General features: G+C 41.2%; 1 protein-coding gene across 6 annotated transcripts in view; it reads left to right on the top strand.

Moving 5' to 3' along the window:
- PTPRF (protein tyrosine phosphatase receptor type F) overlaps positions 1-27,001 on the top strand; it is a 717,473-nt gene that overhangs the window by 238,338 nt on the left and 452,134 nt on the right. For 2 of the 6 annotated variants that reach the window (XM_054979543.1, XM_054979541.1), the window contains exon 3: positions 24,992-25,145. The exons of the other annotated variants lie outside the window; for them this stretch is intronic. The gene's annotated coding sequence lies outside the window, so the exon portion shown is untranslated. The remainder of the gene's footprint in view (positions 1-24,991; positions 25,146-27,001) is intronic. 6 annotated transcript variants of the gene reach the window in all.

Below are 27,001 nucleotides of genomic sequence, written 5' to 3'. Positions count from 1 at the left end.
ATCTTAATGCCAATAGCTTACTCCAGTTTTGCCTGGAGTAGATTTTGTATGTTGAAGCATCTCTAGCAATTTTTTCTGCTGCCTTCATGGCCAAAGTTGTCAATTCAGGCTTTCAGCCAGACCTTCTGAAATTTTTCTCATTCTTACAGTGCTTCATTCCTGATGTACCAATATACTCATCCACTAGGATTGCCAGCTCCAGGTTGGGAAATTCCTGGTGGGGCCTAAAGAAGACAGGGTCTGGGGAGGAGAGTGACCTCAGCAAGATATAATGTCATAGAGGCTACCCTCCAAAGCAGCCATTTTCTCCAGGGAAATTGATCTCTAGGCAGTTGGCAACCCTATGGTGCACCTTCTGGAGATTCTAGAGATCTGGCACTGTGTTTTCTTGGTTATTTGGCAGCTACAGCTGTAGCTCTTCCCTAGTGGCATTTGTGCCTTAGCTGTTGTATTGTTGAGCTTGCTTCTCAAGTCTTTCTGTCTCTGAGCTTAGTACCTGGCTGCCAAGTGAGGGATCATATTATCCTGTTGCAAGCTTGGAATCTGTTTCTATTTAGGTGATGTTGGTATGCATGGCATATGCTTCAAAAGTAGTAATTTTTAATTTTATTCTCTCCAATTTAATATGAGCTTTTTAATAATGTAGCATTTCAGAGATAGAAGCGATGCATTTGCATATGCCGGCTACACACCATCAGGTTTGTGTCTTTATCTGCCTTGTGTTTTAGTATCAAAGCCTGTTTCGTTGTTTTTTATTTAATAGCACCCAAAGGTACGCTAGGCATATCACAGAAGGCATAAAGAGAGACAGTCCTCACACTAAAAAGCCTGTGATCTAAATTTAGGATTGACGTAATGTGTGCGGATGGGAGAAATTGTGTGTTTGAGGAAGGGAGAGCCAGAAGAGAATGAGCAGGGAAATTACATGTTGTATCTTTAAAAAATAAACTAAATATCTTTAAATCTTTTGCAATTAATTGATTTGTTTTAACTTAAGAATCATGTTTTATAACACAGACTAGACAATTAAGGAAATGATCAGGCCTGAGTATGGCTCAGAAAGGGTATTTTTTTTTACTCCGGCCTTGAGACATGCTGTAAGGAAAGAGGAGAGAGACTCATAGCAGTAGGGGTAGGTTGAGGGAAGGGAGCTTGCACAGTGATCAGGCTTAAATAAGATACCAATTCATCTACCTACTACATTCTCAAGGACAACTCCACAATCTCTCAACCATGGTTTGCCCTTCCGCCACCCTGTTTGCATGTTTCCTTAGTACAGAGGAGAAGATAGCTGTTCATTCTCAGTTCAGTTAGTAATCTGGTTGACAAGACCCAAGAAGGCAAGTTCCTCTGGGGATACTGAATGCCAGTGCAGATTCCTTCCTGACCTCAGCTTCTCCAGTCTGACATATAATCTTGAATTTTAAGGGGAGTTTTTCCCCCTGTGAGTTTGCAGCCCTCCCCGTGTCCAAATTCTGATGCAATACTGTGTACTCTGCTGTCAGGCCCTGTGATCCTGACAACACCTGGCATATACAGAGATGGTTCTATCTGGGTCCTATTCAATGACACTTCCACTTTAATGGCAGGGTGAGGCCGTACTTTATAATATCACAAATATTGTGGTTAAACATACAGCTTTATACTCAGGGCTGTGTGTGTGTGTAGAAGCACAGACTGTTATTGAGTGCACAGTTTAGCTCTGATAATTTCATCTTTCATTTGTTAAAGAGCAAGCAACTTTCTAGTTCTCATGGCTGCAGATAGGAAAAAGTAGAAAATGACTGCTAAAATCTCAGAAGCAGAATAGATACATGATAACCAGTGGTTGGGTTCTGCCTAACTCCATATTTCTTCCTTTGACCAGCAGAACTAGAATATGTTGTATAAAATTTGAAAAATGCAACATGATATATATGTTGTATATAGCTTTTTTGCACTGTGTCTGGACATCCTGGGTACAAAGTTCTGATTTTATTTATTGATACCACTCATCCCTTAATGAAATCATTGGTTTGTGTAGCCCATTGGTTTGTGTCTCACTGGCAGCAGCTCTCCAAGGTTTTAGGCAGAGATCATTTCCTTGCTTAGTTGCCTGTCTCCTCTCCTCCTTTTTACCTGCACTACCCTATGAAATTGGTTAGGCTGAATGTGTTTGCCTGGCCCAAGATCACCCAACAATAGGGATGTGCACACAAAATTGAGGTAAATCTGGAGTTTTTTACCGAATCTGAGAAAAAAATTGTAATTCCCTGAATTTCGAATTGATTCTCTAATTCGGTTAGGCTATTTCTGAAAAATTTAGCCCTTGTTTATTCTGGGGGCTATCTGGTGGGTGGGGGGGCATTTTTCGACCAAACTTCACCAAATTTGGAGAAAACCTACTCCTGACTGTCTTTAAAAGACTCCCATGTTTCATGATCATTGGACACTGGGTTCCAATTTGATGGCCCCTCAAAGAAGGTACCCCCATCCACTCTTCATTATTCTCTATAGAGAAAAATATCTGGGAGCTACCCACGGTGGCTGGGGTGGCATTTTTAAAGCAAATTCTATCAAATTTGTAGAGGACTTACTCCTGAGTGTCCTCTAAAGACCTCCTCCCCAAGTTTCAGGAAGTTTGGACCCTGGGGACCAAGATGCCCCTAGCCACTCCATTGCACAACAGAAGCAAACTGAAGCAAAGAATGCCTTGTGCTTTTGGCTGAGTTCTACTTGGTTCTGTTCTATGATGTTTCCCCACCGGCTGAACCTAATGTCTATCTGCTGTGAATGACACTGGTTCTGTTGGGCTAAATTTCAACAGAGTTGCTTGCTTCAGTTTGGTTTGGGTAGAATGGATGTGATTCTCTGATGTGATGTTAGTCCTCTTGCTTCACTTTGGTCCTTGGGGGATTCCATTCCCGTGCTTCATTTTGGTTCTTTTGGGAGTTGGGAGTTTTTCTAGGATGAGCTCAACTTGCATTTGGGAATGTGCCTTGACCATGGCAGCCTTGGCCCAGAGTGTTTCTGCAATGGGAGTCTCTGCTTTGACTTTTTTTCCATAAGAAACAATGGAGTAACAAGGGGCACCTTGTTTAAATCCCATAGAATTGGCCCCCAGGGTCCAATCTTCTTGAAACTTGGGGGGCGGTCCTTAGAGGACAGTCAGGAGTAGGTTCTCTGAAAGGTTGGTGGAGTTTGCTTGAAAAAATGGCAACCCAGCCCCCCCCCGGCAGATAGCCCCAAGATATTTCTTCCCTTTAGAGAATAATGGAGAGTGGACAGGGGCACCTTCTTTGGGGGCCATAAAATTGGCCCCTGGGGTCCAATCTTTCTGAAACTTGGGGGTTCTTCAGAGGACAGTCAGGAGTAGGTTCCCTACAAATTTGGTGGTTTGGTTGAAAAATGACACCCCTCCAGCCCCCAGATTGGATAGCCCCCAGAGTGATTTTCCCATGGAACATTTGATAAAAATTCAGAATGCCTGGTTTTTGATTCAGAATACCCTGATTTTACAGAATCAGCCAAAATTTGGTATTTTTACCCGAATTCTGAATCGAACTGCAGACCCCTGCCGAACAAGCTTCTATGGCAGAGTGGGGATTTGACCTTGCATCTCCAAGATCCTAGTCCAAGACTCTAACCACTACACAATACCACATCTGAAATTCTTTATTCATCTTTCATCTGTACCCGCTGTTTGGCAAAACTGTCTTAGAGAGTTGGAGAAGAGGGTAGGTAAAAGAGTGGACTGGTAGTGGATTGGGAAAGGATACCTAAATTGCTTGCATCCTGTTTCTATTGGGAAGGGATCTCCAGGTTGTAATCTCACATTTCCGCTAGCTGAGGAAAAAATGGCAGGTTTTATATATTAGGCTGTGGTAACAGCTTAGGTAGGCTTTTCTTCTCTTCAAAATGGTTGCCCGTGTGTCTTTCCCTCCTGAAACATCAAATTTTTAAAATCTTTTGAAAGATGAAAGTACAAAGTATCAGTTCCTTATAGACCAATTTGTGACCAAGGTAGTGCCAGCGTAAAGTTCTTTGCAGGGAGGATGGGAGAAGCCATCTGTCAGTGCTTTCCTCTTGTAGCTTTCCCAGTGATCTGGGGGAAAGGAAGCCCGAAAATGTTTCTGCATTAGGTAGAACCCATCTTGGCTGTGATACTTGGGTGAAGTGAGAGTTTCTGGGATAATGGCACTATGTAGCTGCCAGTGATTTAAATATTGTACTGGAAAATACAGCACAGGTGTTTAATTGTAATCCTTGAAGTCTTTCTTTTTTTTCTTGTAGAACTTGGCCTAGTTAATAATGACCAAATATGAATTAATATTCTCTTTAGCCTGATTCTTAGATCTGAGATCATGTAAATGTATTATTTTGACAGAGATTAGAATTTGAAGGCTCTGATTAGCAACTGTTTTATTTTTCTGTTGAGGTTTGGCAGGCAGGAGTACAGTTCATTGTTCAGTTTGAAGAGGGAATTATAGGTTCGTGTTTTGCTCTTCCACTAGATAAGGAATTTGACTAAATAGCACTTTTAATCAGGTTTAATGATATTTCCTCTGGGTGTAAGGGTCCATAAGGTACTTAAGTCTAAAGGTCTTCTATAATAAACTCTGCTGTTAGATTTGTTTACAGATCACATGATGTGGCGTCCCTTTAATAATGATGTGTGTTGACCTTTGTTCCTAGTTTAAAGTTAATTAGAGAATTCTTGTCTGTTAACATAATAAAGTTACTCATTGTTGATTGGGGTATATTGCACCATACAGAGTTTTGAAGGAATTAAGGTATTTTCTTGGCATTGGTTTACAAAATTATTAACTATGTGTATGTGTATAGAGCGATGTGAAGACCTGGCGAGGGGAGGAAGAAAGTTTTACGACTTATTAGAAAAATTGGGAATTTAGAGGAACACTGAAAAAAACACTTATGTGAAAATATTTTCTTTTTGAGAATGAGTGGAATACTTTGAGACAAGGTTTTATTCATTCGAAATGTATAGCATGAAAATTATGAAAGACAATCTGCAGCATTAGATAATAATTTCAATATATACTGTACACATAAATAACATAATTGCAAAGACATGTTTATTGTGAATTATTTTGGCAACAATTGAATATGCTTTAATGTGTTTGCTAATATGCTATTAAAGAGTTTAATGTCCTCAACATTACAAAGTTGATTCAAATATGCTGGTAGTCCTGTTATGACTATATAAGATTGCTTCTGTCCAGATAATATGCTTCCTTTCATTTCCTGCCCCTCAGGTGGCAAAAAATTTAGATTCTATAAATTCTATAAATATGTCAAATACTACAACTTTATATGTGAACAGAGTTAAAATTATACATTTTATGTTATTGTTAAAGGGATGTAAGTAAATTTAGGTTTAATATGAAAATAACAATTGCATATATTTCAATTTCCCCCCAGTTTCCATCCCTTTTCAAAAACTTTTCCATGTCTTCAAAATTTCCAGGAATTTTTCATCTCTAGGTGTCCTTTGGCTGATGAGTAAGATGACTACAACAGTATAGCACTGCAATCCTTTGCAGATAATAAAACTTAGACTTAATAAGCCCGCTAAAATCAATAGGTTTGGATTGGAATAACTCAGCAGAGGATTTATTATTGGCTTTCTGAGTGCAAGCTAAAGGTGCAATGTTTGCGAAATAACTGTATGCAAAATAACAGTACTTAAACTTGTACAGTTCTTTTGAATGCTCAAAGTGCTCAACCGACATTATCTTTTAGTAATTCTTTAAAGGAGGGAAGATTTATTATCGCCATATTTAGAGGTTGACAGATTAGTGGTTTACCTTAGGACATAAAGAGAGTTTACGTTAGAGGTGAGAGTCAAGCTGGAGAGCTTGTGTCTCTCAGTTACTAATTTTTTGGCCTAGAGAAGCAGGTGAGGTATGGGGTGCAATTCAGATTTTTGAACTGTACTTTACCAGATAGATCCAAAGTAAAATACAAATGTGGGAGTTACCGATCTAGCTCAGCTATCAATATAGCATCACTGCCCCTTCTCCACAGGAGGCCTTAAAGCAAAGTAGAAAAGTTAATGAGGCAAGCCCAGTGGCAAGAGGAAAGGAAGTTCTGTCTTCCTCCTGACTTCCTAGGGAGAAATACCCCTGGTTGAGCTTTTAAGTGTTTCTTAGTATGACATCCCCAAAACCAAACGTTGTAAGCATACAATTAGTACATGGAAATAGGTTAAGTATCCTATGAGACTAAATTCATTTTACAGAGTTCTACTTTCACTCACAGTTTCAGGCTCCCTTTCTAGGAGTAGTCTCAATAAATGGTCTCAATTTAAAATATTGGAAAACTATTGCATGAGAAGCAGTCCAACAGGATTTATTTGAACTAGTAATCAGACTTGAACCTGGGATTGTGTACCAGAACATTTCCCCTGAGGCAGACAAAGATATTTGAGCATGTGCTGAGTATTTTCTCCCATCTGACTGCCAGCTCCTATCTAGGGTTAAGGACAAGGAAAGAGGATGTACAACTTCCAGGCATTTTTGAGCAGAGACATTTCTTGTTTTGACGAAAAATGATAGTAACCAGCATGGAAGACATTTTGAAACCTAGGGAGAAATCTGCGTGGACTATCTTAAGATAGTCCATTGTTTGTGAAGGTGGGTTTGATGGCCTGATATTCTCAGGACAGAAGTTTCATCTCCCTAGAATGCTTTCAGTTATAAATGAATCAGAGCCATGAATAAATTGTTGTATGACAGAAAATGTATTGGCTACAGTTGGGAACAGAACTGATCCAGCAGGGCTTTTGTAATTGATTTTACAAAGCCATCACATGTTCTTGTGTATAATATCATAGTGTTTTGTAATACTCTTTCCACTGCTGTTGTACAGGGAAGTCTGTCTTGTATTTGGTGTATGATATTTTGTTTTGTTGGCAGATTACTTTGTGTGTGTCTTTTAAGATTTTATTGACATGTAGTGGGGTTAAGTTCCTTGTACTCACTAAATAGTATATTCATTGTGTGATGTGGAAGAGCATCCCTCTACACCCTCTGTTTTTCTTTTATATCTCCTCCCCCTATATATCCCACATTGCTTATCATTGCCCCAAATAACTTTGAGAACAAAATGGTGGTTTTACCGCAACTACTATGGTGACATGATTAAACAAAAGTGCTAACAGTTAAAGAATATGTGGAGAAGTTTTTGTAAAAACATCAAAACAGGTTAGGAGTATTTACATGATGGAAACTATGGATTACAGTTTCAAGCAGAAACTGTTCTGTCTTTACTAGTATTAAGATGGTGTTTATAATCTTCATGCTACCTGATCTGCCCAGAGGGAGTATTGAATTAGGGTTTAATAGCATAGTGTCCTATGTATGATTCAGTGTGATGCATTCTCTTTCTGCAGTAATTTGCCCTTAGTAATGATCAGTGTTTGAATAACTAGATAGTTCTTTACTGAGATTTCATTCCTGAAACTGCTCTTAAACTAGTAAATCTCCAGTGGATTGAAGATTACTACCTTTTGTTATGTGTTTCATTCTATCCTTGATTTATCTAATTGAAATGCAGCCCTAAGCACAACTATTTAGATACTTTAAAGATGAGTGCCAAAATTTAAGTTCAGCAACAAGAGCCACCAAACTAAATAAAGAGAAGATATAAGGCTGCCAGTCCTAAATAGCTTATTGGCAACATATAAACTTGGGAAGTTTCAAAATGTCCAAACCCCACAAAATTAACAGAGATCCAGATAACTTCATTTATGAATATTCAGACATGCTTCCTCAGATAAAAAATTAACAGATAGATTCAGTGACACCATTTTTCTATTTTAAAAGTAACCATAATATTTTGTGCCTAAGAGTCTGCAGCTGCATTCATTGTATTACTGGCTGGGTTTTTTTTACCTGTTTCTATTAACACAAGAGAGATTTTGACCTGTTTTTCTGCACCTCACTAAGTGACACACAGCTTTGAAAAAGGGTCGTTGTAAGCATATTGCTAATGCGCAGTAGAGAGTGACTATGAGGTGTATTCCTTGGGTTGTCCCTTGACACATGAAAAATAATTCAAGGCATAAAAATTCCTGGAGAGTGGGTAAGTTCTCAGTATTGACAGAAGCACCTGGTGCTTAGGAGTGCCTGTTCATAATCCCAGAGGGAGCTGTCACGAACATTTCCTTGTATCTGGAGCTGTAGAGTATACTTCAATATCAGTTTCTTCTATTGAACTTTCTGTCAACTGCCTGTGTATTTATGACAATAATGGACATGCCAGCAGCTTGACTGAGACAGAACTATGTATGCATGTCTGTACTTCAGTATTTTATTTTATATCTGGCAGGACCTGGTGTCAGCATATGCAAAATACTTGAATTGTATCATTATTAGTTACAAAAGAGCCATTTGACACCATCATAAAATATTCTTTTGTTATTGATCAGTTTTAATACTGAATTTGGATTGTGCCTTTAGCTTTTTTTGTTTGTTAAATGGGAAATGTTCTTGTAGGCCAGATTGCATCTGCCTTTGAAATAATACTTTAGCCAAAATCAGCCTTTTAGTATATGTGTTCCAGCCGTTGAATTTTTATTTAATTGATCTTTAGGCTTCTCATATTTAATGATGGTGTGTTCTGGAGCTAATCCAAACATTACTGCCTTCTGCAGCCCACATGGTTCTCCATGCATGCAACAAGAGGATAGTCAAAACCTTTCTCTGTGAAGAGTTTATATGTAAGGTGCCTTTGTAGTATTGCTGCTAGGGATCCCATTTCCCTGGTAGGAGCAGGGGACACCCTACTCCCAGCCTCCATCCCCTGTAACCTCTTCCCTGGGCACAGGAGCAAATCAACAGACTTCTGCGTCTTCCAGAGCACTCTTGCATTCTACTGGGAATTATGTCATTCCCTGCATGATGTGGAAGCACTCCAGCATGAGGGGTAAGTACTCTTGGCACCTCCCCACAACCCCCTTACCCCCATTTTGAGCTCTGAGGGGCCTGGTGACCCTAATTCCTGCTAACAAAAATCCCCTCCTTGGTAGCATAGTATAAGATTAAATATGGAAGTTCTTAAACAGTTATAAATTAACCTCCTCTCAGCAATATAAATATTTTAGAAGTCACATAATGCAGTATCTATTTTTGTCTCTTACCTCAGCTTTAATAGCTGATCTCAACTGTCACTATATTGTTAGGAGTTTCTCTGTTGCAAGGTCATTCAGTCACTAACAAAGGTCTTCCTTAGGCTGTTCTGAGTTTGAGACAGAAGAATATAAATGCTCAAAGAACTTCTGGTAATGCTGGTACAGAACTAACGTGCCTTTGCTATTAAATGCATATCCAGTGGTTTTTCAGTCAGGCCAAAAAAGGAAGCAGGTACTGAATGCTAACATACTTTTTTTTCTGTTTCATCCTGCTTATCCAGGCTGCTGTATTACACCTGTTAATACGTGGTAAAACTTTTGCGGAATGGTGAAATAAACATTTCTTCCACCAAGTCTGTTTCATAATAAGGAAGCGAAAGTTCTGTTGGCTGTATCATTGCATATCAGCCTATTATAAATAAAATATCTGCTTATTAAGCTAATGTTGTGGAGCAGACAGTGTCTTTTGTGGGGGGGGGTCAGTGTTTTTTCTCTTTTCTAAGCAGAGCTGCGGCAAGATAAAAAGAGTAGCAGCATTTGCTTGTTATCCATTGCTTGTTAATCCAGTAGACTAAAGGAAGAGAGCATGGACTCATGTCATTCTGTAGGATCCAGTGCTGAGGTAATGCTGGCTCTCCACAAACCAAATTTGCAAAAAAGCTGCTGGCCTTGGAATTATGTTCTCTCTTCCTTTGCCTAAACCCATAGTTCAGCGTAATACACTGGGGCACCTCCACGAACAAACAAGCTGAACCAACTACAAAACCAAGGAGGTAGAACCAAAAATAATAAATTTAAATTTTAAAATTTTTATCCAAATGCTTTTTCTGTATTTAAAGTGCAAAGTGCAAAGTGTGAGTAATACAAATCTCTATACTAAAGTTATATTACACAATCACAACAATAACAGTCAGTCAAGGACCATGATATTCATGGAGAATTAATAACAATATAAATGAACCAACTGGTGAAAAACCAAATGCAATTAATATTCACAGTTCATCTTTTCATTTTGCAGAGAGTAGACCATCCTCCAGATGGAAATTGAGCTGTAATGTATCTTCATACGGGTCTTTTGCCAGCTGATTCTCAATTCCCGTTTTGTACAATAGACTTCCTCACGGGCATGATTTCCTAAATGGTCTCTCACAGTCCTCAAGCACATCAACCAGTTGGTGGAATCCGACGGAGCAACGTGGAAATCACACTTTGCACTTCGCAATTTAAATACGGAAAAAGCTTTTGAATAAAAATTTTAAAATTTAAATTTATTATTTTTGGTTCTACCTCCTTGGTTTTGTAGTTGGTTAAACCCATAGTTCAGGCAAATGAAGGATGGAAAGAAGAATTTTTCTTTCAATATAGGAGCAGAAGTATGTATTCCCAAAACTGGCTCCCAATTTGCAAATCGTTGTTTTCAGGGAGATTGTGTTGTGTATGTACTGATGCTAGCTAGAAAAGCCAAGCATGTGTAGAAAGCTAGGTTATCCTGTTAACTCCATTGATACCTCAAGTAGTAGTATAATTGTCTTCCTGTATTATTACATAGCTTGGAAGGCCTACTTCACTGGCTGTCTGCAGTGAAGTGGGAGTTAAGCCATGCAGTTTACATCTCTTTAGTCCATTCTTTGGATAAGGAAGGAGGAAAGACAGCCAATCCTTTAGCTTAAAAAAATCTCCTTGGTGTTTGCATTTCCTTAGCTTCAGTGGCTAGTAACCTGGTCACTTGATAACGGGCTACAACATTTTTGATTATGCACTTCCAGACCTGCTCCATCCCCACCCATGAACCCACCCCAGCTGTTAACTCATTCAATCCTGTTTGAGGAAATTTTTGGACGGTTTAATCAAGATGTATATCTGTAATTCATGAAATACATTGTGAATAAGTTGCCAAAAAACAACCGTTATTTTGACATATTACAGTATGTTGAACCATAACTGTTAATTCATTGTTGGTCATCTGTGCAGGCACACATAGGACTGCATGTGAGCAAGCCTGCTTACTGTAGAGGAGGGCAACCCCCTCCACCCCCGAGCACTTGAGCAGCTGTTTCCTACCCAACAGCCCACACTGTGGGAGGGGCAGTGCCCTCTACCCTCAGTTTTCTTTTGCCGCCGATCGAGGAGGAACGTCTATAGTGAAGCGCTTTCTTTTGAGGGCTTTTACGTGGCTGGCATTGCCTGCAATGAGAGGAAGAGAGAGAAGAAATTTGTGAGATTATGGCTGAAAAAAGCATTATTTAAGAAGTGCACTCAATGCAGCACTAAGATGACCAAGACAGATGGTCATTCATTGTGTCTTACCTGTTTGGGAGAAGGGCATAACATCGGCATGTGCAAGCATTGCCAAGTATTCATGCCTAAAGTTCGTGCTGAAACATCCACTCAGCTCTAGGCAGTTCTTTGTGAGAGGGCTCTCTCTAGGGCTAATAGGCTGGCAATGAAGTCTACTTCTCTGAGGAACTTGCTGATCAATCAGAGCCAGTGCAGTTAACCACCTTGAATTTGACTATGAGAGCATCAGATTCAACAGACCCAATTTGGATCTGACAATGTTAGACCTTGAAGGACCTCTCAGGGTTAGCACTGAGAGCCTCATCTCTGACCCTGATGTGATCAGACTCTAACAGAGAGAGGTCGAGGTTGCAGTTGCCAAGGACAAGTGACATTGCTTGAAAGGCTTTAGAGCTACCTAAGAAAAAGGTGCAGTCAAAGTCTAAGCTCTCCAACAGGAGGAAAACCGACTCAATTTACTGAGCCATGCCTGCCCTGGATGCACGTGATCTGCAGATAGATTATTGGAGTTCCTCACACTCTGTCAGCTCACTCCCAAGTCTCCGTCATTCTGTTTCTCAGAGAGGAATGGGAGCTTGCCCACCTCTCAGATATGATTCCAAATATGATCAGAGGTTTACCACATCAAGGTTGCTGCTCCCATAAGTTGGTGCATCCCAAGATGTACTGATGTCTATTGCACCATATCCCTCAGACAAATGTCCTTTCAGCTGTCAGAGTTGGAGGTGGAGCCATTTGCCATGGAGTGAAGCCCAAACATCCCTCCTTACCTCTTCCCTGAGTAAGCAGTAAGGGTAGAGAACTGTGTTGTTGGCAGAGCAAATGACAAGGATGGCAAAATCTTTGGATATAGACATTTCCTCCACAGAATCCAAACTAAAAGACAAAATATTGCAACACCTGTATTCAGGGAAACCTGTGAGTGTAGCTTTCCCTATGATAGAGGGATTTGTGGTTTTGATGGAACATATGTCCAGAATTAGACTCAAAGTAATGGATGCACCTATGGTGGAACATTTTGTGAACAATAACCACAGACATGATGATTTCAAATTCACTGTTTTGTTTTCTGATCCAAGGATCCCTAAATGTGATCTTCAGAAAGTATTACTGAGAAAGGAGGCACAATGGATATTTACCTTAAAGAGCCTTAGACCTAGAGGCTTGAATAGTGATCTTGATCTCTCCTGTTTTTTGTAAGTTGTATTTTGTTGATGTATATACCAAACAGTAAGTTTTGTCAAGATCTCTCCCCTGTTATTATTCATTGATATATAATTGCCCCAGTGGCTTTGCATGGTGCTACGATGCCATATGATACTTGCTGAGACTCATCTTTGACTTTGACTGACTTCATGTGCACTCTGTAAGAATTTACTCTTGACTGGTGGTCTTTCATATTTTGTTTTTTACGTGTATCATGCGATGGTTGATTACATGTACATTGTTACACTTTTTTATGTTGTTAATGGTAGAATTTCGCCCCTGATGATGTGAACATCACGAAACAGCAGTATTCAGCCGGCCCTGACTGTCGGGCGCAGCAGGCAGCTATTCAGCAGGGCACAGCAGGCAGCTATTCAGCAGCCCTTTGGTTTCCTTTTCTACCTGGAAGAAAGGAAGTTTATTTGAAAGGAAATATTTACCCTGTTGGACTTACCGTTTTTGGACTCATTTTCTTCCTTGGACTTCTCTAACCATTGTACTTATCTTGATTCTTTGTACACTGGTCAATTAACTGTTTATGTATTCACTGTTGATTGTTATTTCTTGATACACTTAAGAGTGTTGGTACTCCAATAGAACATATTTGATACTTTGTAACTGATTCATTGCTTATGCCTACTTATGTGCTCGCACCTTCCTTGTTTATTGTTCATTAGTAGGTTCCTCTCTTTTGCTAAGTTTCAGATCAAATGGTCAGGACACCAGTTTTATGCTTTCCCGCCTCTGCCACTGATCCTGAGAGTTATCAGCAAAATGCAGACAGACAAAAGCAGATGCATATTGATAGAACCATCCTGGTCAAATCACCCATAGTTTTTAACAGTTACTGCTTCTAACCAGAAACAACTACTGCCACTTTTCAGTGGCACCAGATCTATCACTGTGTGGAAGACTGAAACATAACAATATACCTAGACTAAGATTCACAGCATGGTTAGTTTCTCCAGAGAAACAAACTTTTCAGCTGGGGTAGCAGAAGTTATTTTGAATGCTAGAAAACCCAATACTTGCCTTTCGTATGTTAGAAAGTGGGACAGATTTGTGAGCTGGGCAAGACACAAGAGTATCAACCCCCAAACATCAACTATTGCCTCAGTGTTGGAATATCTCCTAGAACTGAAGAAAGAAGATCTATCGATTTCATTGGTTAGGATCCATATAGCTGCCATATCTGCCTTTCATGTCCCAGTGGATGAGAAAACACTTTTCTCACAATACCCATCAAAGCCATTCAGCCCTCCTGAAAAATTCAGTTTTGCATAGTTTGTGAAAGAACAGGAGAGTAGAAGTTCTCCTTACCTCTTCAGACAGGCCATTCTATGGCGGTGGGGGGCAGACACAACAGAGAATGCATGTGTATGGGCAGTTGTTGATTTTGCCCATTTGCAGGGTGGTGCTCACAGAAGACTCTGAGCAAAACTGCCACGGTGGAGCATAAAAAGAGAGGTAGTCCTGCATATATAAGGGATCAAGGCCATGAAGTTATGTGATAGCCAAAACCTTGAATTTTTACATCAGTAATGTGCTGCTCTTTCTTTAAAATCTAAAATTAATTCATTGAAATAGAAAAGAGCAAGAGTCCAGTAGCACCTATAAGATGAACAAAATTTGTGGTAGGGTATGAGCTTTCATGAGTTAAAGCTTACTTCAAAAGTGGTATCTGAAGAAGTGAGCTGGGTCTCATGAAAGTTCCATACCCTACCACAAATTTTATTCGTCTTATAAGTGCTACTGGACTCTTGATCTTTTCTACTGCCACTGGCAGGCTAACACACTACCCATCTTGATCTACATCATTGAAATAGAGATACAGATAAATAGCCTCTATAAGTTTCTCCAACTCTCCTTTGATTGCTCATTTTCTCTTATGGAAGGCACCTGTTCATACAAGCATGCAGATTTTGTAGATGCTCAGTTAAGCCTATAAAAGTTCAGTAGGCAGCTATTACAGTTTTAAAAGAATATTTACCATACTGGCAATAGGAGGCTGAATGGAAAAGGAGGCTCTCATGTAGCGCAGAGGCAATAAGCCAGAGCAGCATATGAACAATAAGCAAGCTGGGTTTAGTAGATCTTTGGTCATTTCTCTGTTGCTTTTTGGATCCTGTCTGTTGTAGCCATGCATTGTGTCATCATCTATTTTGTAGACAGTTGTGAGACTGAAGAATAAATAGCTGGCTAATTCCAGCGTTCTGTGGGCTGACTTTCTGCTGAGTGGGAGCAGAACAAAACCAGCTTTGTGATGGGTTGTTTTTATGTTTCCCCAAGGAGCTGTTGGAAGTCTAAATTATAGTTTTTCAGATGGCTATTTGAGAAAGGGCAGCTAAAATAGGGTGGGTGTTGCTGGGAAAAGCAGTTGTCAGAGCTCCGATGGCTGCAATAGAGGTTTCCATTAGCAGATAAAGCACTAGAGGGGGAGGTCTGTAGAGTCTTATCAGCGTTGATATGGAAAAGGAGAGTGGCTGTCAAAGATCAGTTTTCTGAATGTATGTCAAGGAAAATATTTGTCTGGAAATAGCTGTGGCCCAAAGAGATGGACTGGAGCTGATTAAGCCTGGAGAATGGTCAGATATGGTAGGTAAGCTCCCAGGTGCGGGATGTTGTGCTGTTAGGAATCTGGACATTGTTTATGTTGGAAGCTGAAATGAAAGCCCAGTAACTTTATCCAAATTCAGAATAAAACTTCATCAATACTAAAGTCATATCTGTTGACATAGATAATCAGTACCTTTGATCAATAGGTCACTAGCTAGAAAGCTCAAGGCAGGCAGTTGTCGCCACAAGAATCAGGTTCCTCATCCAGAAACTTTGAAATCATAATTGTCCTTCGAGTATTCCCTCTAGCATCATTTAGATTGCTCTGTTTCAAACAAACAAGTAATCTGGTCCTAAGAATTGATTTTATCAGGAGACTGTCCAACTCCATGTGGATTTATTTGCTGTAGAATTTGTTTGAAGCATGTGATCTTTGGTAGAGAATGGTTATCTTGAAAATAAAACTCTTTCTGGACAGCAGTTCTGTGTGTGATTTGTTCCCCTCCAGGGCATCCTTGTTTTTGTTTAGCATTCTGTATGCCATATTGAGACCTGGGCCTTGTTTAATCATTTTGGTTCTGATTGCTTCCTTGTGTCTATGGGTCGCATCTTGAAATCAGTATTTTGCATTACAAATTTACTCTCAGGAGATGGGCAGAATATATGGCTCCATCTGCCATGTCTCATTTTAGCTTTTTTCACTGTGTTCCCATTAACAGGTGAAATACTCAGTCCACAGAGAATTTAGCTCATGTCTCGGTGTACAGTTGAAGATGAATACTGTCCAGACAACTGTTCTGCCACTTGATGATGAGGTGCTTGTAACAGAGAATATTCAGAAAGTATTAATTTGTTAATGCTGCATATCATACATTACAGTCATGTGATCGACTTTCTGTTTTAATCCCAAGATATATTTTGCAGACTCTCCTATTTGGCCTGTGTTCCAAATTCTGTATGCTTTAGAAGATGCAAGAAAGGTAGATTACTCTTGTGCTGTGCTCTTTCAGTCTTTGGGATTTATTTAGAAATGCCTCAGAAATAAGAATTTCTTCATATGGCCCTAGTGATTTAGAAACTTGCTAGATTTTATAGGTCACTTTCCACCCATTGTCCATGGCAATAAGTTTGAGGCAGTCCCACATCTGAACTACGTGAGTGCGGCAAATCCTAGGGTTGGAGTGGAAACCCTGTAGGATCCTTTTAAATGTGAACTGCTGGCCACGGAAGGGGAATGCAAATTTATACCAGCAGGACTTGTGGAGGTGGATGGAATGGAATGCATTGGCTAAGTCTATGAAACTGCAGCAATGGCTGACAGGATCTCATTGTATTTCACCATAATGGGGGTGATAGGAGGAGTGCAGGGCTGGAACTGGGACCATTGTGTTGGTCTCTCCAATTTTGGCTCCGTCCACTATTGCCAGTCTGATCTCGATTCCTCCCCACCAGCCTGCACAAGGCTGAGCACAGCAGTTACTTCCATCATTCCTGTACTAGGAATGGGGCTTGTGTCATGACTCATGATACTCAGATATGCCGGGTAATGCCCATGTGATCCACCATTGATCTGTTACCCAAATAGTACAGCTCCTTAATTAATTGGAGGAATTAGCATTATGGAGGCAGTGAGAGGGGGTAACTGAGATCCTCCACCTATGTCTATGGGGATTCTTCCTCAGAGAACTCTCACATAAGCAGGCAGATGTTCAACTGAAAAGGTTTCTTGATTAACAGAGGAATAAAAGGCTAGCATATGGATACACAGCATACACAAAGGGCTAACTAAAAGGCTAGCATATGCACACACAGCATACACAAAGGGCTAACTAAGAAAACACTGAGGAAATGGTAAAGCAATTTTGGGGGAAGGGCAATAATTACCAGTCTCGAAGAGGAGGAGGTTCATGGAGGAGCAGCAAAACAACCCGTGTTTCACGGAAGAGAAGAGGCTCAAATGAGTTTGGCTGTCGGATGTACAGGATTAATGTTACTATTCAGAATGGGGGCTGAACCATTAGATGAAAACAAGAATAAAACATCCTTCCCATGCACCCACCTCCCATGCACAAAGAATATTGTATGTACGGTTGCCAACTCTGGGTTAGGAAATTCCTGGAGATTTTGGGGGTGCAGCCTGGGTTTGAGGAAAGGAAGGGCCTCAAGGGATATAATGCCATAGACTCCACCTTCCCAAGCAGCCATTTTTGCAAGGGAACTGATCTCTGTCACCTGGAGTTTTAGTTGTAATAGGATTGCCAGCCTTCAGGCTCCACCTGAAGGCTGGCAATCCTATTTGTATGCAATGACTAAAAGTGTTTTTATAAGGCCATGGCTGAAAGTTACATTGCCCTGATCCCATTCAACTGAAATGTGCCTCAGCTTGGCATCTCAATTCTGCAGCATTTCTGTGGGGCATTTCTAGTGGAAGTAGGAATCCTTCAAAAACTCGGATGCAGATTCTGACTTCCGGAATGAGACAGTGAAAGCACAACAGGAGAGTTTTATGAGCTCCCTGCCGTGACCTTCCTGGTTCCTTGGGAGCTGAGAGATCGGACCCCCAAGCCCTCCCCCCCGTAGAGGGGAGGCAGGCTGGAACAAGGTGGAAGAGCTTAGGGGGACTGGCAAATCTCCAGAAGCCCAGATACCGGTTCTGAAGCGAGGACCAAAGAAGGAGCCAACATGGCTACTTAGCTGTGAAACCAGGAGTCCAACAGGCTGAAAGAAACCACAGCAAATCGAGCAGATTCTTAACAAGACAAATAAAAAAATAATTCTAAGAGAGCTTAACTGACCCCACAGCCTTCCATCAAGTAAGTGGACAGATTCATGGTTTTATGGGGGCACTCCAGCTTAATTGTGCGCGGCTGCCCGAGCGAGCTGGGAGGGGCAGAGACGGGAGGGGAATTTTAAAGACTCTCTCAGCAATTGCTGGAATGCTATAAATCTTTGAATATAATTAAGCAAAACAAAGCTTTTTACCACTTTCTGAAATGGCTTCTTGGGAAGAAGAGGTACTTGCTAGTTTGCAAGAAATGTCTAAAATAATGACTGAGTTACTAATTAAAATAGACAGGATATTTGGAGTGGAAAAGGATAAAAGGATTACAAGAAATCACAATCCAGAAAAAATTTCTGGAGGGACAGACTTAACTGAAAGAAAAATGGAGCCAAATGAGGGGAAAAACAGTCTGCGACACACTTTGCAAAATGGACGATCTTATCAGGACGTCCCCTTCAAGGCAGAAAACTTTAGTAAAGAAAAGGCGGGGCCACGGAACAGACCTGCACGGAAAGAAACAGGCATCCCAACACAGAAAGGGGAGGAAAGAATACAGCGGATCTTAAAACAGAAAAACAAGCAGAGGAGTAACTACATCCATATCGACCCCCTTCAGAAATGGCTGGAAGACAAGGGAATCTACCTTTGGTGGCCCAGATGGATTAGGGATTGGATGTACTACATCTCACGAAGGAAGAAGAAGAAAAAAGCAGATCTGCATGGAAAGAATCAAGCATGCCAATACTGAAAGGGGAAAGAGGGATTAAGGACTGGATGTATCACTTTTCATGAAGAGAGAAGAAAAAACAACGATCAGAATCTTAGGGCACATCAGGATTCATTAATGCAGACTTAACCTCTTACTTAAATAGCTTTTCTCTTCTTTCCTTATTTTTTCTTTATTATATAACACTATATAGTCTATGTTAATGGGTCTTTGGAGTTTATTAATTGTACTTAGACTGTACTCCTTCTCAAAATATAAAATACTGGCTAAGTTAAATGACCACCTGCTCTTTTTAACCTTACGAGTATGAAAACCCAAGTAAATAAGTCCAGATGGTCAAAATAAAATAGATGGAGTTAATATTTTTAAAAGGTAAAATTGTGTTTTAACTATATAGTTATGTGATCACTCTAGTCTTATCAATATGAAAACCCAAGTAAATAAGTTTGGCTAGAACAAAATAGATGAAATATATATATATATATAGAGAGAGAGAGAGAGAGAGAGAAGGCATGGCCAGAACAGATACAAGAAAGAGAGGAAATTAATATAAAAATTGCTCTTATCTTTATGTTGATGTATATTACTGTCCTGCTGATATTGTATGTTTTGCTATATCCACCTCCTACTCCTAGAACTATTATGGATTTAAGATCCCTGATTAAAAGGTAAAAGAGGTAAAATGTGTTCTATCTGTAATATGCACAAAAGAAAAAAATTATTAGAAATATAAGGTACAGAGTAAGTGGATTAAAAAGTATAGAAATTAATAAAAGGGAATCTTGAAGGTATATGGGGCGCTAATTACATAGATAATGGCTTTTATATCTAGATGGATGATTATGTGTCTTGTATATGAATCTCATAAATGCTTATGGCCTGTTGTAATCACTCCCTATATTATAAAAATCCAATAATTTTTTTAAAATAAAACTCTGATGCAGATTCTATAGAGATGCCTGATGATAAAATAGATGAAATTAATTCTGTTACTGTTGGTATTTTTAAATATGTATTTCTGAGATTTTAAAATATGAGATGCAAACTGCTACAGTTTTGTAGTATTACATGAAAAATGTGCCTGGTTCACTGTTATTTTAAAGACAAATGCTAAAACCCTGTTGTTGTTTTTGATTTACTGCTAAGACTTCTCTCCCTATACCCTCGAACTCATTCTGTGTTCTTAATGGTTTTATTTTAAGTCATGCCCACTTTATGTTTATGGTCTTAAGTGACCATTCTGAATGAAGCAAATCTGTTCTGGTTGCATCAACAGGCCATTTAGCATTCACACAACAGAGAATCATCCTTCAATTTATGTAATTAGAGTAAAGCTTAGGTCATATTTGGAAGGAAAATTATGACTCACTAGTGTTGCTGTGCTATGGAGCTATTGCTTGTGTGCTTTTAGGAATAACATTTCTTTGAGGGATTTATCACAGGCTTCCTCAAAGCTGTTAGGTTGGCAGGGTCTCTTCTGTCCTTATGTCTGAGAAGTTTCTCCTAGTATTCCCCTTATGAAACAGATTGCAATTGCTCTTTTTAAAGGAAGCAATTGAGTGTAGCCTTATTGACTGCTGGATCTACCTATCTGATATCCTGCAGTTCCTCCAAGAATCTCAGAGCAGTGTACATACTGTATTTATTCAAAAGGAAGACAGCCCAGAATGTAAGATGACACCCTTAAAAATGTTACACACAAAAAAAAATATTATTGGGCATAACTGAAAATTATATGTTTATGTAAGATAACACATACCCCTTTTGGTGGCACACTCAGGAAAAAAACTAGTCTTCCATTTGAATAAATAATGTAGCTTTACTCTCTATTTTATGATCACACAACCCTTTGAGGTAGATTAGGTTGAGACTGGGGGGGTGGGGGGGAGAAAGAGAGAGAGAGATTGCTATCTCAAAGGGTTGAGTAGAGATTTAAACTTTGGTATCCCCTGTTCTAGTCTAACACTCTAACCACTAAAGTGTATCGATTTTTTGGACTTTGTTGTCTTAATTTAGTTCTTTCCAAAATGAGGGGGGAGAACTGTCTTTCATAATTTCATGAATTTATAGTACAGTCCTAAACATAGTTATTCCATTCTAAGCCCACTGATTTCCTCTACTTAGGATTGCACTGTTAGTGTAGTTTGGAGGTTTGCCTTCTTACCCTAGTTGCTAAGCTGCCACACTTCCTTTGTCACAGATGGATACCTGGAACAATCGGTGTGAATAATGTGGGTGGTTGGCTGCAGTGCAGTAACGTGGCTGGGGACTTCAAACGGTATAATCTTACTGTTGGTTTTGGATTGATGAATAGGGGTGAGCTGTGCTGCATTAGCTGAATGAATGGTATGTCATCCAACTCCTAACTTTGTAAATGATGGGTGAAAAGCTTTAGCTAATGTCTTTTAAATAATTAATTGGTGTGTACTGGCACATCTTAAAGCCATTTATGATACAGCTTTGATTAATTACTCTTTCTTACAAAGTTGTAATAGATTTGTCTGTGAAGAAACATTATACATTTATTTTCATTGATCAGCTAATAATGGATCAGTTTAGATGCAGTTGGCTATAGCTGAGCCGTATGTATTGAGTAGAGTGGTATGCACATTAATGTTGAAGTAATAGAACCTGTTACCTGTTTTGATGAACTATTGTCTCCTGCCCATCCTGTATTATTTTCTAAGAAATGCGGCATTTCATTCAAAACTCTGCTGGGGGAAAAACTGTTTCCAGTATTGTACAGTGTTTAAATTCATGTTGCCGATTAGTAGTCAGAAGCTTGTGTCAAGAAAAGTGAAACACTTTAGTTGGCCTATGACAGCATCGATGCTGATTTTAGAAACACTCAGATATATTTAATGAAGAAATTTTGTGAATGCAACATAAAATGGGACCAGATTCTATAGAGTTCCTGTCACTGGACAGCTCCATATTCAGAAACTCCTCAAGATGAGTAATACAGATAAGACCAGCCAACGAATTTTAATGACAAGAATTAGAGCAACTTAAGACAGCCCAAGAACTGTTTACCAAAATTAAAATATTTATTCAGGCATAACAGAACATAAATTTAGGCACAAAGGGGAACATGAAATAGCATTTCAACATACTCATACTTTAGCCAGATGTCAGACTGCAGTACCTGGAGTTGCACAGAACATATAGATTTGACTCGTACAGTCTTCAGAAGGAAAGTTCTGTCTCAGATTGGTAGTGACTGTCTGCACTGATACACATGGAAACCTTCATCAGATGAGATAAGCCGGACATGATTTACATATATGTTCCTTTATGAATGGAGGAAACTGTTCCAAGTATAGTAATGGCACAGTTCCTTGTGGCAGCAAGAGTGATCTCCAGAATCTTTTTGAAGTTTCTGGTGTAACAAAAAACTCTTTAATATGTGGATCAACCAGTGATAGTATCTAGGAATGAGAAATGTGAAGTGATCAAGTAAGAGTCCTCTTGAAACAATTGGCCCATTTTGCCACAGAGTTGACTTGGTGGATAACAAGAAGTCTCTGCTTTAAGTGAAACTGGAGGGCAAAGAACTGAATGTGATTTATCCCTTCTAAATTTAAAAATTAAAGATCGTAGTTCTTGAAGCTCAGCCTTTAGCAGTTTTACATTAAAAATGGTACATAACTAATGTACAGAATACCAATATTCATATTTGTCAAGTCCCAAGCCTACACCAGCCTTAAATAACAAAAAGTACGTAGACATAAATTATAATGGAATTAATTCTCTGTGTTACCTCTTGACCTTTTTTTTCTATGGATTGGTTTCATTTGTGGGTATTAGATTCACAGCTGGGTACAGAGGTTCACTTTTTGATATAATCCACAATCATGGATACCTGCAGGACAGAGAAAAGGAGGAGATTTTATTTTTTACTCTTTTTTTCTCCAGTGGTCCTAGGAGTGGGGCAGTCCTTACATCTGGGATATAGCTCCTCTTCTCCAAAGGCAGGGTCAGTCAGCTGATTTTGATCCCAGAGGGGAGGGGCTTGTCCCAGGGATTGCCAGTCTTCTGGACCTGCCTTCTGAGCCGGACATCTTCAGTGGCACTCTACAGTGCAGCAATCCCGGATGAAGAACAGTGTTGAGCTTGCATGGGAAGGGAAGGGCTCTATCGCCCTGACCCCCTCCCACTGTATTGCTGGCGAGCGATAGAGCCAACAGCCCTAGGTAGTCCTAGGTTCCATGGCCACAACCACGGACTCCTGCTAAGGTCACCAACCTTTCGGCTGGGAGGAACCCTCCCTCAGATGACCAGAGGGTGCAGTTTTGAGTCTGCAGTAGCCTGTTATGGAGCCGACACTCTCAGCAACTCCCACATGCTTGGAAGGAGCAGGCTCCAGCAGCAGCATCAGAGGAGCTGCTCCAGTCCTGGCAACCCTGACTAAACTGCAGTAAGACTGATCCAGCAGGGAACGGGACCCACAAAAGGGAGGGTGAGAAGAGCAGCAGAAGCCTCGGAGCCAGCTCATCCCAAATAAAAGGGAGTCCTTTTTATTTCTCCTTCCTTTGGCTGGGGTTTCTGAAGTGTACTTTCACTTCACTTTCGCTTTCTTTTTTTGGTGGGAAGATTTCCATTGGCAGGAATGGCAGGCCTAGCCACCTCCCAGGCCTCAGAGAGCTTAATTTCTACCTCTCAGGCCTCAGGGAACATAAATCTGCAACCTAGATTTGCCAAATTCCCTAAATTGGCCTCCTTCCACGCCTAGTGAAAGGGAGAAGGTCCAGGCGAGGCTGCAAACCCTCTCCCCCCAAAAAACAAAAACAGAGAGCGCCACTGTAACATAGTGGTGAAGTGGCTGGACCACAAATCGGCACTCTGCAAGTTAAAACTCCATAATTGCCATGAGCTCAGTAGGTGGATCTGCATAAGCCACTCCTCTCAGCCTCAGCTCCACAGCTGTATTGGAGGATAATGATAATACTGACCTTGTTCACAGTTCTGATTGGCACTATTCTGCTTAGAAGAGCAGTATGTAAGCACAGTAGTTTATGTTATAACAAACCTACTAGCATGTCTCAGGACAGAAATAAGAAGGAATTCAAAGAGGTCCTGAAGGAGCACAGACAAGTAACCTAGCAGCTGGACCCTCATATGGACAAGAGAGGCAACCTGGTGTGTGGGGGGTCAGACTCCAAGAAAAGAAAAAAGGGCAGAGATCTCTCACCCCCGCCCCTGATCAAAGAGGAAGCAAATGCCATAGAGAGCACAGCCCTCTGTTAAACCTTCAACCTGAGGACTTTGAACTGCCTTATTTTTCCTTGGCCAAGAAGGAAGGAGAACTATTAGAAGAGGGGAATTTACCTAGTACAACATAATCACCCTGATGCAAACAAGGCTTTCCCCCCAGGAACCGTATACTAGAATGCTCCTTAAAGTACTGAGGGTCCTAGAGATTTCCCATAAGGCCAAGGGGAAGGAGGGACTCAGCCTAGGTTCCCAGAGGGGTTGGAGAGAACACCCACACACACAATCAGGAACAACTCCTTCAGGGTTTCCCCTCCCAGCAGCCTTTTATGCCTTGGTGAAGGCTGTGAGAAGCTCCGGTAAAACCCAAAGCTAACCACCCTATTTTTTCCTAAGACTTACACACTGGTTCCAGAGGCTACTAAAAGGGTCAAACTGTCATTGGTGAATGATCCAGTGATCAACGTGGCAGCTAATCCCATGCTGCCCACTGACATGAATGGTCTGCCCAAGGATTCCTCTGTCGGGCAGATCAAACTAGCTCTGCACAGAAATTTGAAGCTTCCGCTACATCTCTCAGAGCATTGGAAGCAGTTTTTGCTCTTTGCAAGAGAGGCATTCTCTTGGATTTTCAGACCTGACTGTAGTGAGCAGTAATGTCCTCAGCTGAAGGACGGAACCAAGAAAATTGCCCTGGCAACAGCCTTTGCGACGGACGCGCTCTTAGATGCTCTGCTATTGTCAGCAAGAACCATGGTTTTCAGCTTGGCAGCTAGGCGCAACAGTGAGCTTAGGAACTGGGATATGGATCCTTCAGCCCACTGGAGGACATCCTGACAGGAGTTACCATGATGAGTTACCGTGAAGCTGACATCCTGACAGGAGTTACCATGAAGCTTCCTTTCTCGGTGGTCCAAAAGTGGGACAGTCCTACCCACCTGAGTTTCTTGGGGGTGGCTTCTAGGATTGACTGAAGTGTTAGGAAGGTAGATTTCCTCCTGCTGGTGTCACAAGAGGGATCTTACTATTAAAAAAAAGTTGAGGGAGCTGTTTTCTCTCTTTGTATCATTATGGGCAGGTCAAGGCTTGGGAACGGAGTGTCGATCCCTGGGACAATCTCCTCTCCTCTGAGATCAAAATCAGCTGACTGATGCTGCCTTTGGAGAGGAAGAGCTATATCCCAGAAGTAAGGACTGCCACACTCCTGGACCACTGATAAAAAAAGCTTCACGGTAAGTGAAAACAAATCGTCCATTCCCACAAATTCCTCTGGCAGGCGAGGGGATCCTGAGGAGGCCTGGCATTTTGTCCAAAGAACTCTAGAGGTACAGAAATAGTGTATGTGTCTCTCTGTGCGTCATGTGCCATCAAGTTGCTTCCAACAAATAGTGACCTTTTGAATAAAAGACTTCTAAAACGTCCTATCATTAACAGACTTGCTTAGATCTTGCAAACTGGAGGATGTGGCTTCCTTGAGTCAAGCCATGTCATTTTGGGTCTTTCTGTTTTCCTATTGCCTTCAACTTTTCCATTGAGTTGTCTTCTCGTGATATGACCAAAGTACGATAACTTCAGTTTTGTTATTTTAGCTTCTAGGGAGAGTTCAGGCTTGATTTGATCTAGAATCCATTTATTTGTCTTTTTGGCCACCCATGGTATCTGCAAAAATCTCCTGTAGCACCGCAGTTCAAATGAATCAATCCCTTGCTATCAATCTAGTCTGCCCTCTCCCCATTTCTTGGGGGAGGTTGTTGCTGGCTGGATGGCCTGGGGTTTTTCACATCCACGGATGGGTTGATTGTACAGCTTGTGGTATCAAGCAGCATTGATGGAGCCCAAGCTCCCCTCTGATTCTCACTTTTTTAGCTGCAGGTGTGGTGCTGGTTCCAGTGCGGCCTTACCGGAAGGAGTTAGAGGCTGGCAGGTCCGGTGGGGGGAAATTGGCCAGGACCTGGAGTAGTGCGCTGGCTTGGTGGATCCTAGCAGTGGCTGTGTGGGCATCCTGCAGTTCTTAAGGATGTGGGGAACTCCTCCGGAGCCCCAGCTCAGGATGAGCCTCCTTTGGGCAGTGGATCAGAGGCTGTGGGACAGCCGTGTAGTCCCACGGGGGGATTTCCCCCCCATTCAGCTCTCATGGAACAGTGATGGTTCTCGCCTGGTGATGTTCGTCCAGCTGGGGTCTGGACATGTGGTTGTAGGACATGGAGGGGCCTGCTGGGCTTGGTTTTGCAGCTCTTGGGAGCGTTGGCAGTGAGCCATTTTGTGGCTCTTGTGGCGTATTGGGCATTCGGCACCGATCTGTTTGGGGGGAAACAGGGCCCTCAGGCTCAGTTTCCCTATTATGGGGATCTGAGGAGTGAGGAATGGCCAGTGCATGCCCAGTTTAGGGCTGTCAGTCCGCCTCACTCCCAGGTGGCAGGGGATGTTTCACACAGGGGTGTATACCCATGTGGCATCCCACTGACTGTCATCCCATGGTTCCCCCCCCCCTCAGCAGGGGCCTGAGGGGGCGTGTGGGTCATCAGCTTGGCAGGCGGGTCAGCCAAAGCTCAGATCTGTGCCCTATGTGCGCCTTTGCTCCTTGAGCTGTAATCTCAATAAAGTTGTAGCCTTCTTTACCTCCAGCACTGTGTCCGTGTGTTTTTGTCGCTGCGCCCCCTTCCCGCTCTTCTCCCCCACTCAGCACTCGCCTGCAACTCCTGAGACATGGTGTCATCCCCCCCCCCCAAACTCCTCTTGCCCAGTAGCTCCTTCTCCCTCAGCCAAGGCAGGGCTAGTATTACTATGCTCCTCTTTGCTGCTTTGGTTTTACAGGTTCCTGTGAGAGAAGTATACATGTGTACTCTCTTGCATTTCCTGGCTCTGTGGTCTTACGTATTCACACATAGAAGGGAACCAATGTGTGAGGCAGACACATACGCTCCTGAGGGGCTCTCAGATTTGGGGTGGGGTAGGAGAAGAGTACTCTCAAGTTTCTCATGAGAACACCAAACCTCTCTGTTATAGGCATTTCTGATACTATTTCTGATACAGACTGATAGATGGTGAACTGCCTGCATTTTAAAACTCTATCCCCAAGGAGCTTAAT

Source organism: Eublepharis macularius, chromosome 5 (assembly GCF_028583425.1).
Source record: "Eublepharis macularius isolate TG4126 chromosome 5, MPM_Emac_v1.0, whole genome shotgun sequence".
NCBI classification, from domain to species: Eukaryota; Metazoa; Chordata; class Lepidosauria; order Squamata; family Eublepharidae; genus Eublepharis; species Eublepharis macularius.
Note: the sequence above shows the minus strand (reverse complement) of the source record. Positions and strands in the feature narration are given on the sequence as shown.